The sequence below is a fragment of the Crocuta crocuta genome, unplaced genomic scaffold (assembly GCF_008692635.1).
Source record: "Crocuta crocuta isolate KB4526 unplaced genomic scaffold, BGI_CrCroc_1.0 scaffold186, whole genome shotgun sequence".
Taxonomy (NCBI): domain Eukaryota; kingdom Metazoa; phylum Chordata; class Mammalia; order Carnivora; family Hyaenidae; genus Crocuta; species Crocuta crocuta.
Window position 1 is genome coordinate 777,611 of NW_027551569.1, and position 13,281 is coordinate 790,891.

Sequence of the window (13,281 nt, forward strand, 5' to 3'; positions counted from 1 at the left end):
CATGTCGGTTTGGAGACATGCTGAGTTTCAGGTGCCTCTGAGCTGGATGGGTCCAGTAATTAACTGAATCTATGTGTCTGGAACAGATGAATAAAGATCTGGAATGGAAGTATGGATTTGAGAGTCATTAACTTATAGTTGACAACCAAAACCATGAAACCCTCTCATTGACCTGAATTTCCTACTTCAGTAAAAAGAGACTTGAGGAACCTAACATCTTCCACTCAGCCCAAGCCTACTCTTTCTTCACAAAATACACCCAACCATCAAGAATCAAGCACACCAGTCACTAAGAGTTACCTCCTTAACACCTGCTCATCTCCATCTCCACCTCTACTGCCTCCATTCACCTCATCATCTTTTACCTGGAATTAGTCTCTGAACTAATTTCCAACCTATCCACCATCACACACACACACACACACACACACACACGCACGCATACACACACACATACATTGCTATGGCAAGAGTGGCCTTCCGCAAACACAAATATGACTGTTAATCCTCTGATTAAAATTTGTCGGAAGCTCCCCATTACCTAAAAGATAAAGTCTCATTGCTGTTTAAGACATTGGATTCAGACAGTCAGAATCCAATCATTCTCTACCACTCCAGCCTCATTTCCCACTGCCTGGAGCTTCCAAAATATGCTCATTTTTGTGGAGAATGTGCCTGTCAGAGTCTTGATTGCATCTTACATAAATTTTCTTAATAAGGACACTGAAATTTAACCAATAAACAATCTGTTACATATTAGAAAAAGAGAATCTCTTCTCAAACTTAGTCTATGAAAATATTGGACCCACTGTCCAAAATTGCCATTTGCATTCATATTAATATAGTATTTAGGAAGGCAATTTATAAGGAGATAGTGTGCTTTATTTAAGTTTGCAAATATGCTCAAACTCATTTAGGAAAGAATGTAGTGCTCTTAAGAACAAGATCCTTCACCACACCCTTAGATTCCTCCCATTTCCAAGGCCTAGCAATAAGCCCAAGGACACCTGCTTCTTTTCATTCCTGTTTGTACAATTCTTCCTATGCTCAGCAAAGGTTCTATACAGTTGGCTCCTAAGGTCAGAGATCTATAAAGAACTTTCTCTAAGATTAGTAGCCAGCAGGCAGCCTAAACCGACTCATCCTCTGTGAGACAATGGGAGGTGGGAAGCTAAGCGCTTGAGCTGGAGGCTATAAGAAAGGAATGCAAAGGTTAAGTCACTTGAATCAAAGATTTAGGTCTCCTATCAGCCAGGGCAGCTTGTTTTGACGATGCTACTGAGAAATACCAACCCCAGAGTTATTTTGTACACTACCTTGAAACCTCGTGTTGCCCTGAAAGATAAAACCAGTGCAACAAATATTGGTTGAACATCATGCCACCTGGTATGAAACATGGGACTGTGTCTGTCCTCAAAATTCTGAATCCTAACATTTAGTAGCAATAGTAGTAGTTGTAGTAGTAGTAGTAGTAGTAGTAGCAGTAGTAGTTAATTGTTAACATGTATTAACCAGTTGCCATTGGACAGGTTAAAATATTTAATCTTCGCAGCAATCCTATAAGTTTTAATTGCCACCCCAAATTGCAGGAAGGAAAACTGAGGCCAGGTATAATAATTTGCACAATGTCACAAGAATGATAAATGGCAGCATTAAAATCTCCTTCAAGAAATCAATAAAGGTGAGGGTGCCTGGGTGGCTCAGTTGGTTAAGCGTCCGACTTCTGTTCAAGTCATGATCTCGCAGTTTGTGGTTCAAGCCCCGCGTTGGGCTCTACACTGACAGCTTGGAGCCTGGAACCTGGTTTGGATTCTGTGTACTCCTCTCTCTTTCCACCCCTCCCCCACTCATGCTGTCTCTCTCTCAAAATAATAAACAAACATTTTAAAAAATGTAATCAATCAAGGGGTGCCTTGGTAGCTCAGTTGGTTAAGCGTCTGACTCTTGATCTCAGCTCAGGTCTTGATTTCACAGTTTGTGAGTTCAAGCCTCATGCTGGGCTCCATGCTGGGTATGAAGCCTACTTTAAAAAAAAACAATCAAAAATTAGAATGATTCTGGAACACATGGGCGGATCAGTAGGTTAAGCATCTGACTTTGGCTCAGGTCATGATCTCATGGCTAGTGGGTCCAAGCCCCACATCCGGCTCTGTGCTGACAGCCTGCTTCACATTCTGTGTGTCTCCCTCTGCCCCTCCCCTGCTCATGCTCTGTGTGTCTCTCTCTCAAAAATAAACAACATTTTTTAAAAATCAGAAAAATTCTAAACTAGTTTTAGTTAATAAAAATATCTTTGAATGAATAAAGGAATGAGTGAAAACTCTGAAGTACAAAAATTGTTGTAGGAAGTAAGAGAAGGAAGACTTCAGTCCTGGGTCATAAAGAGGCATGTTTAGTAATGAAGTCATATTTAATTTCTGTGAATGAGAGCACTTTACACTTTTAGACCATTATACTTAAGATGGCACCAGATCCAGTGAAATACAATTCAACCCACACCCAAGATGGACATTCTAAACAGAACTTTTCTTCCCCAGAGATAAAAATCACTGAGTAGAAAGTCTCTGATTAACATTAAGAGCAGCAAAAAAGATATGATGCAAAATCTCAGATTTTTTTTTTAATTGACTACTGTGACAAACTCTGTTGAATGGAGAAATTCATTCATTCATTCACCAAATATGTATCCAGTTCCTGCAACAGAGCAGAGTCCATGCCAGACATTGGAAAAACATAGGGAAAAGGCAATACAGGTTACTTACAAAAAATTAAAGAAGCTGTGTTCATATAATTCTCCTCCATGTATATAACAGTGGACTTTTACATTCATGGGTGATTTTAAAACTTAACGAGATTGTTAACCCAAAGAGTAGTACAGAAAAACAGAAGAGAGAAGAGGTACCAAAGCCTGGCAGTTCCCTTTGAAAGAAATCTCCAGATCCCTCAAACAAGCTTGAGAAATATTACCATAAGCAGAGAACCAGAGAATATTCCTTTTGCTAAGACCACAGGCTGATTTCATCTCAGATATTATACATTGGTTGCCTCTACCACTGTTATTTTCTTCCTCAAATTAGAAAGCTCTCAGAACCAGACAAAACGAGATCACTCCCTCTAGCTTGAATAATTTCTGGAAAGCTTAGCTGTTCTCAGCATGTCAGTAAAAGTGGTCGCTGCATTTCTAATTAGCATCTCTGAATTTGCCTCTTGTATTTCCATACCCTCCCTGATCTTGAAAACGCAAGACCTCTGCAAACAGAGTATAAGGCCATCTTTCATATTATATTCCTAATTATCCACCTACCAAAGGTTAAGAAAAGTGTTTTGCTTTCCTATAAAATATTATATTGATCTTTCATAATGAGTAAAGACTCAAGGCAAAAATTAGTGTCTACAACAAAAAGCTGTTTGGTACTGAGACCTATTTTTTTTCCTTAGTTGTGGGGTTTGTTTTGTGTGTGTATGTATAACCAATTTTCTTTGCATTTCTATACTCTCCCTGTATGAGAAATTTCGAGGAGATAATGATTGGATAAGGTCAGAGGTCCCCAGCCTCTCCAGCTGTTAAGTATTTGCCAGAAGCAGCCCTTGTGTGCAATTGTCATTGTTATTATTGCTTTTTGCTTAGGTCTGTTTCCTTTGAAATATGTATTTCACTCACCTCGGGAAAGTGGAACCTCTTAGGACAGAAGAGGGGCCTGGTACACAGTTTCCTTTAGGAATCATGATGGCCTGAAGAAGTCATCTTAAACAGTGGCATGCCACTCAGAAACAAAGGTGAAACCTCAGTGGAATATTTAACTCTAAAATGAGATGCGGACCATTTTTTTGCAAATGAATACTAGCAATCTTAGCAGCCATAAGGGTCTATGTCATAGCACTCAACCCTCGGGTAATTCCCTACTCACACCCCCTCACATGTTCCGGAAGTGGAGGGCCCGGCCACTGACCACTGTTGAATTTGCAAAGTGTGCCAGCCAAGCATGAGCTTTCCTCTCCCCTATCCACAGGGCAACTTCTCATGAGCGTCCGCATTGCAAGATGCTGTGATGCCTTTACTATGGAGGCTCCAGAGAAGCAGGCAAAAAGTCAACCTTTGGCATATTTAGAGCAAAGTAGCAGCCCCATTGGACATGCACAACAATTATCTGATGCAGGGACCGGCAAACTCCTTCTGTAAAAGGCCAGAGAGTAAATATTTCAGGCCAGCAGACCATGGAGTCTTGGTTGCTACCACTCACCTATTCTGCATTGTCTTATAGCCACAAGCAGTGTATATATAACCAAGTGGGTGTGGCCCAATTTAGCTCAGATTTTGCCCCTCTCTCCCCATTATCTATGTATTTTTATTTATTGGACAAAAATCAGGTAAACGAATATTCCAGGTGAATGAAACTCTCCGCTCTAAACCCACCGAGATTTTGTTTTATTTTTGCTTTAACTAGTTTAACTGAACTCTTTCATAAAGTATATTTTATATATAGGCTTACCTCTTCACAAAGCATATTCAAAACATAACTTTTTTCTCCACATGACTCAGGGTCATCATTAGAGCAATTATTTTTCAATGCTGTAATTCACTAATGTCCTGTGAGAGTTCTTGGCAGTTGGGCTGCCAAACTCAGAAAGCCCCAGACCTCTGTTGTTTATAGTCATTACATCGGCTTGCAATTTTTCTGTCTCCTCTCTGTCTGGTGGGCTCAGAGCACTTTCTTTTCTATTCTGCCATTGTGCCCTTTGGGGGATTGCATTGGCTTTTTATACCATAAGTCCAAGGACTATTCACGGCCCAACTCATGTTCCAGTACTCTTTATTTCTTCTTTCCACGGAGCCCTGGGGCCCAACTTGCTCCTTACTCCTTATCCTGCCTTACCAAATTTATCCATTTACAGTTTTTCGCTTCCCCTGATCTTAGAGTTAATCAAAGAGTAGGACATAGCCTCTCGAGCACCACTCCTCCTTCTTTTTCTTTAATTAATTTATTTTTATATATAGAGAGAATACAAGCAGGGGAGGGGCAAAGAGACAGGGAGAAAGACAGAATCCCAAGAAGGCTTCATGCTGTCAACTCAGAGCCTGATACGGGGTTGAACTAACAAACTGTGAAATCATGACCTGAGCCCAAATTAAGAATTGGACGCTTAACCAATTGAGCCATCCAGGCACCCCCTTCTTAAAGTGATCCAGGGACCTGGGCACTTTAAGGACTCTTACTGCAGCTTAAATGAGACATGGAATGGTAAAAATAATAAATCTAAGGATGCTATAAAGATTCGTGAACACATAGGGAATTCTTACAATTAATAGTTCCATAATGTAATATTTTACTCTTGCTGAAATGCTACTTAGAAGTCCCCATTGGACTTTAGTCTTTTTTAATGTTAAAAATTATATTTATAGAAAAATAAAAATACACTATTAAAACTCACAGGTTAAAGAATAAATCATTCTTTGAAATTAGATTATACTTAGAAGTAAAGACTAATTAAAAAGTATGAAATGCAACTAAAGCAGTAATTCCAGGGATCTTTATAGCTTTTTATGCTATAATTAGAAAAAAAAAATCTCTGGACACCTGAGTGTTTCAGTCAGTTAAGTGTCTGACTCTTGGTTTCAGCTCAGGTCATGATCTCACGGTTCATAAATTCAAGCCCCACGTCGGGCTCTGTGCTGACAGTGCGAAGCCTGCTTTGGATTCCCTCTCACCCTCTCTCTCTCTGCCTCTTCTCTGCTCAATCTCTCTCTCTCTCTCCCTCTCAAAATAAATAAATAAACAAGCAAACAAAAAGAGAACCCTTGTAAAGCATTGGTGGGAATGTAAACTAGGACAGTCACTATGGAAAATAGTATAAAGGTTCAGAAATTGAAAATAAAACTACCATGTGATTTAGCAGTCCCACTTCTGAGTATATAATCGAAGAACAACAACAACAACAACAAAATCTCAAGACTTGAATAGAGTCTTGAAATAGAGACAGAATACAAAAGAGATTCTGAAAAGACTTAAAAAATGAAAATCCCTGCCAACATTGATCAAAGGAAAATAGAGGGGTGGAAGGAAGTGACTGAGGGACAAAGACAGAAGACATAAATAAGTAATCTTAGACATTGTGGTAGCAGAATAATGGTCTCCCAAAGTGCCCAGGCCTTAGTCCTCACAACCAGTGACTCTGTGACCTCACATGGCAAAAAAGACTTTGTGGAAGTGACTAAGGCAAGGACCTTGAGATGGAGACATTATCCTATTATCCTGGATTATTCAGTTGGCCCAACGTATCCTCCAGTGTCCTTAAAAATGGAAGAGAGAAGCATTCAGAATTAGGTGATGTGATGAGGACCTTGCCCACTCTTACTGGCTTTAAAGATGGAGAAAGGGGGATCAAGTCAGGGAATGTGGATGACCTCTAAAGTTGCAGAATGCAAGGAGGAGATTCTCCCTAAATTCTGCTTTATTCTTGGAATTAGAGATTACTAATTTTGACCACTTCTGCAGCTCAAAGTTGAGGAACACAGTGAACTCCCCAAAAAGGTCTTTACTTCACCCTTTCCAATTTTGCTTAGCCAGAATCTCAGTGTGTTTTCATGATTGCTGATGGCAATGATAATAATGGTAATTTTGATAATGAAAGTAACATTTATTACGCTAACATTTATTCCTCTTGACCAGAAAGAATGCCAAACACCTTCCATGCATTTCTTCAGATAATGCTCATAATCTCATGAAATAGATACTACACAAAACTTCAAACCTGGAAAAATTAATTTGCTTATAGTCACATTGTAAGAGCCAATACTTAACTCCAGACCATCCAATTATACATTAGTAAAGGTTGACTTCTATACTGCAGTAACAAAGGCAATGAGATATCAATAGTTTAATCCAAAAAAGTTCTCACTCATACAAAGTTCACTATGAGCTAAGGTAATTATTCAGGACATCTATCCTCCACATGGTAGCCCAGCAACTGGGCACCTCCATCTCCATACAAGCCTCCATGAGCACCACGCTGGGAAAAGAAAATGCTGGAATGTATCACATCAGCAATTAAATGCTTTAACTCATATGCAACCTACCTCAATTCAGCTTCCAACCTATTGGTCAGAACAAATACCATGGCTCTGCATATTTTTCATGGAGAGGTAGAAATTTAATTCTCTCATATACCCAGAAGGAGAAAAGAACAACACATGGATGAGCACAAAACATTACCATCACAATCTGCTCTTCTGCTCATCACATATTTGGTTCATTCTTCTCCAATACATCAAAAACACTAAATCCAGCCCCAGAGTGAAAACTGAAATTTCCAGCCAATTATAGCATTGAGCTTAAAGTCCAGGAAACTAGTAGCCACCAGTATTCTCTTCACTGACAAGGCGGGAAGGATGACATTAGTCTTTATATCCAGTGCAGACATATAGCTTTCTTGGACCAGGTACTTTTTTTTTTTAATAAGGCCACAATCTTATTGGATTAGGCCCTTACCCTAATGACCTCGTTTAAACTTAATTACCTTCTAAAGACCATGTTCCAGGGTGCCTGGGTAGCTCAGCTGGTTAAGCAACCGACTTCAGCTCAGGTCATGATCTCACAATTTGTGGGTTCAAGCCCCACAATGGGCTCTGTGCTGATGGCTCAGAGCCTGTTTCAGATTCTGTGTCTCCCTCTCTCTCTGCCCCTCCTCACTCATTCTCTGTCTCTCAAAACTGAATAAATGCTAAAAAAATTAAAAAAAAAAAGACCATGTTCCTAGAAACAGTCACAGTGGGGTGTTAGAACTTCAACATATATGAATTTTAGTCCATAGTGGGAGCTTTCACCTGAGAGTGACCCATGCTCACATTTTGGGGAACAAACCAAATCACATGGCCATGCCTGAATTCAAAGCAAAAGGGAAAGATAGTTCCCCCGTATGCATGGAAGGAGAGGAGAGCTGGAAATACTTGCAAGCAGTATCTACCCAGAAGCATGGACAGGTTTTAAGCAAGATTGTGACATAATCAGATATGTATGATAGAATGATCTCCCTAGCATTGTTGTAAAGGATGGATTAGAGAGATCTCGTAATCAGGAAGACTGTCTAGGAAGTTTCTGATATAGTCTAGGAGGAGAAAAAGATGAAAATAAGGCTGTGGCATTAAGAATGGAAGGAAGTGATGCATAGGAACTTACGTGGAACATGTCAGCAATGATTTTCTTCAGCAAAATGAATATTAAGAGACACAAGTAATATGTGCTCATCCAAAATTATCAGGGAATATGCTTTCAGTTACAGATAAGTTTCAGATAACCAGAGCTTAATTCTTTAAGGTGCAAGCATGTTTATTTTAACTGTTTGGGGATAAAAAATCTTTCTAAGCTCCTACACAGAGTATACTGAAATGATTTTGGATGCTGTCAAGCTAACACTGTGAGTATCAGTTTGTATACTGAATTTTAAACAAAAAGGCACTCAGATGAGCATATATGCTTTCCCCTACACTTTTCTCCTTTTTTGTATATTCCATATTCTCACTCTACCAAAAAAAAAGTTGGTTGAGGAAGGTAAGTTGTCAACAGTACAAGACAGTTCAGAAAAGTGAGTCCCTGAGAACCATAAACTCAAAAGGAACCAATGAGGTTAATAAGCAGATTTTAAAAATCAAATTGAACTTTTCCTACATGTAAGAGAAAGCTGCAACCAAAATACATCCAAGAAAGGCATGTTTAACAGAATAGAAGTTATTTGCATGGATGTCAGAAAAAAGAGGGGTCAAAGAGCAAGAATACTAGTCTGTCACCAACTCTGTCCAGCAGCAAAGAGTATGTTCTGTCCAGCACATATGAGTATTCTGATCCACTTAGTACAGGCATCTGCATAAATTAATATTTGTCATTGTGGTTTATACATTGATCTCATGTGAGTTTGGTTAAAGTAAATTACTAAGAGATTGATTCCCTCTTATTGTGCTGAAAATTCTGCTTCAAGCCCATATATATATCTTATTTGGGTTTCAACCCAAAAGCAAGAACTTGGTATAAGTAATTTATTGGGGTGGTAATTCCAGGAAACAGAAGTGGGAGAATGGGAAAAATGAGATAAAGATGGATGGAGTAGAAGCCAATGTAGGGGTGCATCATTGAGGTTACTGCTCTTCAGAACACTTGGACCTTCTGAGAACCATACAAAAAAGCCTCCTAAAATTGCTTGCCTGATGGACAGGTGGGTGGAACATTTATCATAGCTCCCGGCCCCCACTGATTGGAGGTTGCCCCCAAGAGTGTTGGATACACAAACACATACTTCCCATGTGCTTGTGCATGCTGAGTGGGCTCCTACTCACCAGGACGGAAAATGAAAACACATGGCTTACGCTTCAAGCAGAACAAACACTGTTAGCCCAAGGGAAGCTGAGCTCACAGAAAGCCACCCATTGCGACTACAGCTGAAAGCGAAGGTGGTCTAATGGGATATGACACAGGGCACCAGCGGTGTCTGCTGTGCTGGGCAAAGAGCAAACCCTGAACTTCACCCAGCACAGTCCTGCCTTAGCGACCACCTGCTAACTTTTCTATCTCATTGCACACTAGCTACATCATTAATGTACCTTTGCTCTCTAATTACAACTTCACACATAGCATGAGGTCATTTTGTCTTGTTTCTCAAAGGGCTGTATTTAATCTTGAATCTAGAAGTTTCCTTTTCCATCATAAAAATTGGCATTAGACTTATCAAGTTGTCGAGCTGACATTAAGCTGCTTTTGTGCTACAGAAGCAAGTCTGCCAAAGAAGCAGAGCACCACCAGACAAGCCAAGCCTTGGATCTAATTAAGTGGGGAAAAAATCCTTGAAATTACTTTCTCTTTGGATGGGAAAAAAAACCTAACAAGTCGGGGGGCATAAAAGCAAAAAATCAACGCAAATAAGGTCATCAGAAAAGAATGTGCAAAAGCACGGAGGACCTGTGTGAGAGGCAGGATTTGGTTCCCTGCTAAGGACAACGTGGCTACAAGGGCTGAAGACTTGTAGTTACAGAGGACTCTGGACAGCAGGACTCTGCTCCCTCCATCAGTCCCTCTGGTGAACTGCTATATACACTCATTATCATGGACTTAGCAATAAAGCAAATCAAAGCTCAGATTCCACCTTCACCACCTGTCCCTATGTGATCTCAGGTAAGGGCTTTTTTTTTTTTTAATTTTTTAACATTTTTTATTTATTTCTGAGAGAGAGAGAGACAGTGTGAGCAGGGGAGGGTCAGAGAGAGGGAGACACAGAATCTGAAACAGGCTCCAGGCTCTGAGCTGTCAGTACAGAGCCCGACACGGGGCTCGAACCCACGAACCATGAGATCACGACCTGAACCAAAGCCGGACACTTAACTGACTGAGCCACCCAGGTGCCCCCCGGGCAAGGGCTTGTAACTTAAACCTCAGAGTCCTCGTTGGTAAATACCTCTAATAATTTCTAATGTGCACTATTGTGAGAATTAAATTAATGATACAGGTAAGACACTCTGGACAGTACCAGAAAGAATAGAAATGCTTAATAAATGGTAGCTAGGGCTGTTTGGTTGAAAATGCTGAGCTAGAGAGGCATTCTGGAAATGCCTAACATGAGGTCTAGCACAGGGTCGTCCCTTCATAAATCGTGGTTCCCTTTTCAGTTATGTTCATAGGTGCTAAGAGCTTTACCAAAACTGCAAGTAAGGCTTGGTTCCTTATTCTGAAATAAATGTAGGCAATGGCTAACTTAAGGGGTGTTTTTAATTCTCCAGGAAATTTACAGTAAATGAGGTAAATTATTTCCATGATGAAGCCATGTTAAAGACCAAAAACACAATGTTGGCATTCACACCACACCAACTCTTCTGCCCTTTTGAGGGCAGCTGACTCCACGATGCACCAGCAACCCCACCATGCCAACACCCTACTTCAGCCCCCATGTAAACAGGCCTCCTTTCTGTGATTCCTCATTCCTACTTATAACCATTTGACCGCTAGACCCTATCTCATTTCTCTAATCCAAGATTTCCCATCCCTACCCCAGCTCTAGCCCCATTTCTCACTCTTTTGAATCTGACAACTCTAGATTCCTCTTCAAACTTCTTTGGATTTAGATATTTCTTTGATTCATTTCTTCATCATTCGCTCATTCCATGAGTATGAAATCCTCTATGGACCCCTCAGTGTTCTAAGCATCAGGATACAGTGGAAAACAAAACAAACAAGTTCTCTACCCTCATGTAGTTTCTGTTCTAGTGCATAATAGGCAAGTAAACAAATCAATACATAACATCAGATGCCCCACATTTTCTCAGTGGAGAAACTCATTCTTGCCTCTTATCCTGCAGAACATACAACAGGACTCTCCTGTGAACCCCAAGATGCAGACCTATATTTATACTGTTCTTGTCTCCTTTCAATAAGATCCACAAAAGTCAAGGAGCAAGCATGCAAAAATTTTACACACTAATGAAAAAAAATTAGAGGACAAGTGTGACAATTGCTTCTTTTCCCTAAAGAGAAATCACCATCAATTACAATAGTCCATTCAAGATTCTACAGATGGTTACTAATACACTGAAATGACGTCCACAGGGATGCTTTATCTATGACACTGGATGATTTTCTATCTTTTGCCGTGCTTAGAGAGAAGCACCTGGAAAGCTTGCTATGAGATTATGACTCTTGGCATCCCCCATAACACATAGTTCAGTCGACTTCAGGCTTCCTTTTTGGATTATGCCCGCATTTTTTTTAGCTTTGTTATATTTCTCTACTGTTTCCACTCCTAAGGCTTCACTGGGCCAGCCAACCCCGCACTGTCCACTATTCTACAATCTATTAACCATCTTGATGAGCACTTCCCTGCTGGCTCTCTCCAGGTAATGGAGTGTCAACATTTTCCCAGGCAAGCAGCTGTTTTAAATAACATCCCCCCAAATAACAGGCACTAAAAAGCTGCTTTAAAATGTATTTGGCATTGTTCCTTTGGATAACCACATGGGCACCTGACCTCTGCTCCCTTCCCTGGTGGCATTCTGGGAGGATGGACAGACCACACCTGTAAACAACCACATGGTGAAGAATAGAGAGCTAGCTGAGAACATTGCATCAACCATAGCTGACTATACATGTTCCTCACCTGTCAGATTGAACACATATATGTTTGTATAAGACAGAGAGGTTAGGATTGTTACTTTAATTTTCAGCAACTTCCATGTAGAGAGAGCTCACATGCACTAGAGATAATCTAGACCACAGAACTTGGACTTCATTCTTTGGCACATAATCAGCTCCCAAAACATAAATCTGAAGGTCAACCTCAACTTTTGTCTTCATCTTCTATATCCAATTAGTACCCAAATCCTCTTGACTTTAATTCTCATCATCTTCCATCCGTCCCTCCTCTCCATCCCCACCTACATCCCTCACCTCAGAGCCATTTCACCTTCCACCTGGACCATTTCCAGAGTCTCCTAATGATCCTCTTACCACTAAGCTCCTTCTCAGTCCCTGACTCTCCAATATTTCCTCCACATTGTCACCAGAGCAACCTTTCTAAAGTGCAAAATCTATCTTCTACTTCTTCTCATAAAGGAGTTTGGTGACTCTTCAATCCTTACAGAATAAAGACTATGTTTAATTTGTCAAAAAAGCCTATGATCCCACCCTTGACCATTTGACCCTCCCAGAAGATCATGCACATGAACTGCGTGAGATACTATTTATACTCCCCTCCATCCTGAACTGGCCTCCTTCCCAAACTCCATCTCTTATCTGCAGGGCAAACAGCTTACTCATAATTCATTACTAGACAATAATCTTTGGGGCAAGAGCATTATGTAATTTTCCTCTATCCCAGCACTTTATTTGCCATATGGTAACCACTAAGTAAGTACTATGTGTTGAAAGAATTAATGGACAAGTGAAAAGAATAAATTAAATGTCTCATGGCACTAGAGATGTGTTAGTTAAGATATCTTCCTTCCCATTACTACTATCACATATTATTTAGATTTGTATGACTATAACTGAATCATAAGCATGGGCTACATGCTTTTGTTGCCTTCAGTTCGACCTCTGACCTTTGTCTATCCTGCACACTGTGTCTAGGTAACTAATGTTCCAAAGGAACAGCTCTGGTCATGTTATTTCCCATTTCAGAATCCCTTTAGAGCTCCTTGCTTTCAACTCCATGACCTGATAGCCAACAGCCTCGATGTTCTGGTTCCAACCCATCTGTTCAACCCTATTACCTCAACTCTGCTGTTAGCCCTCTACTAAACAACCTACC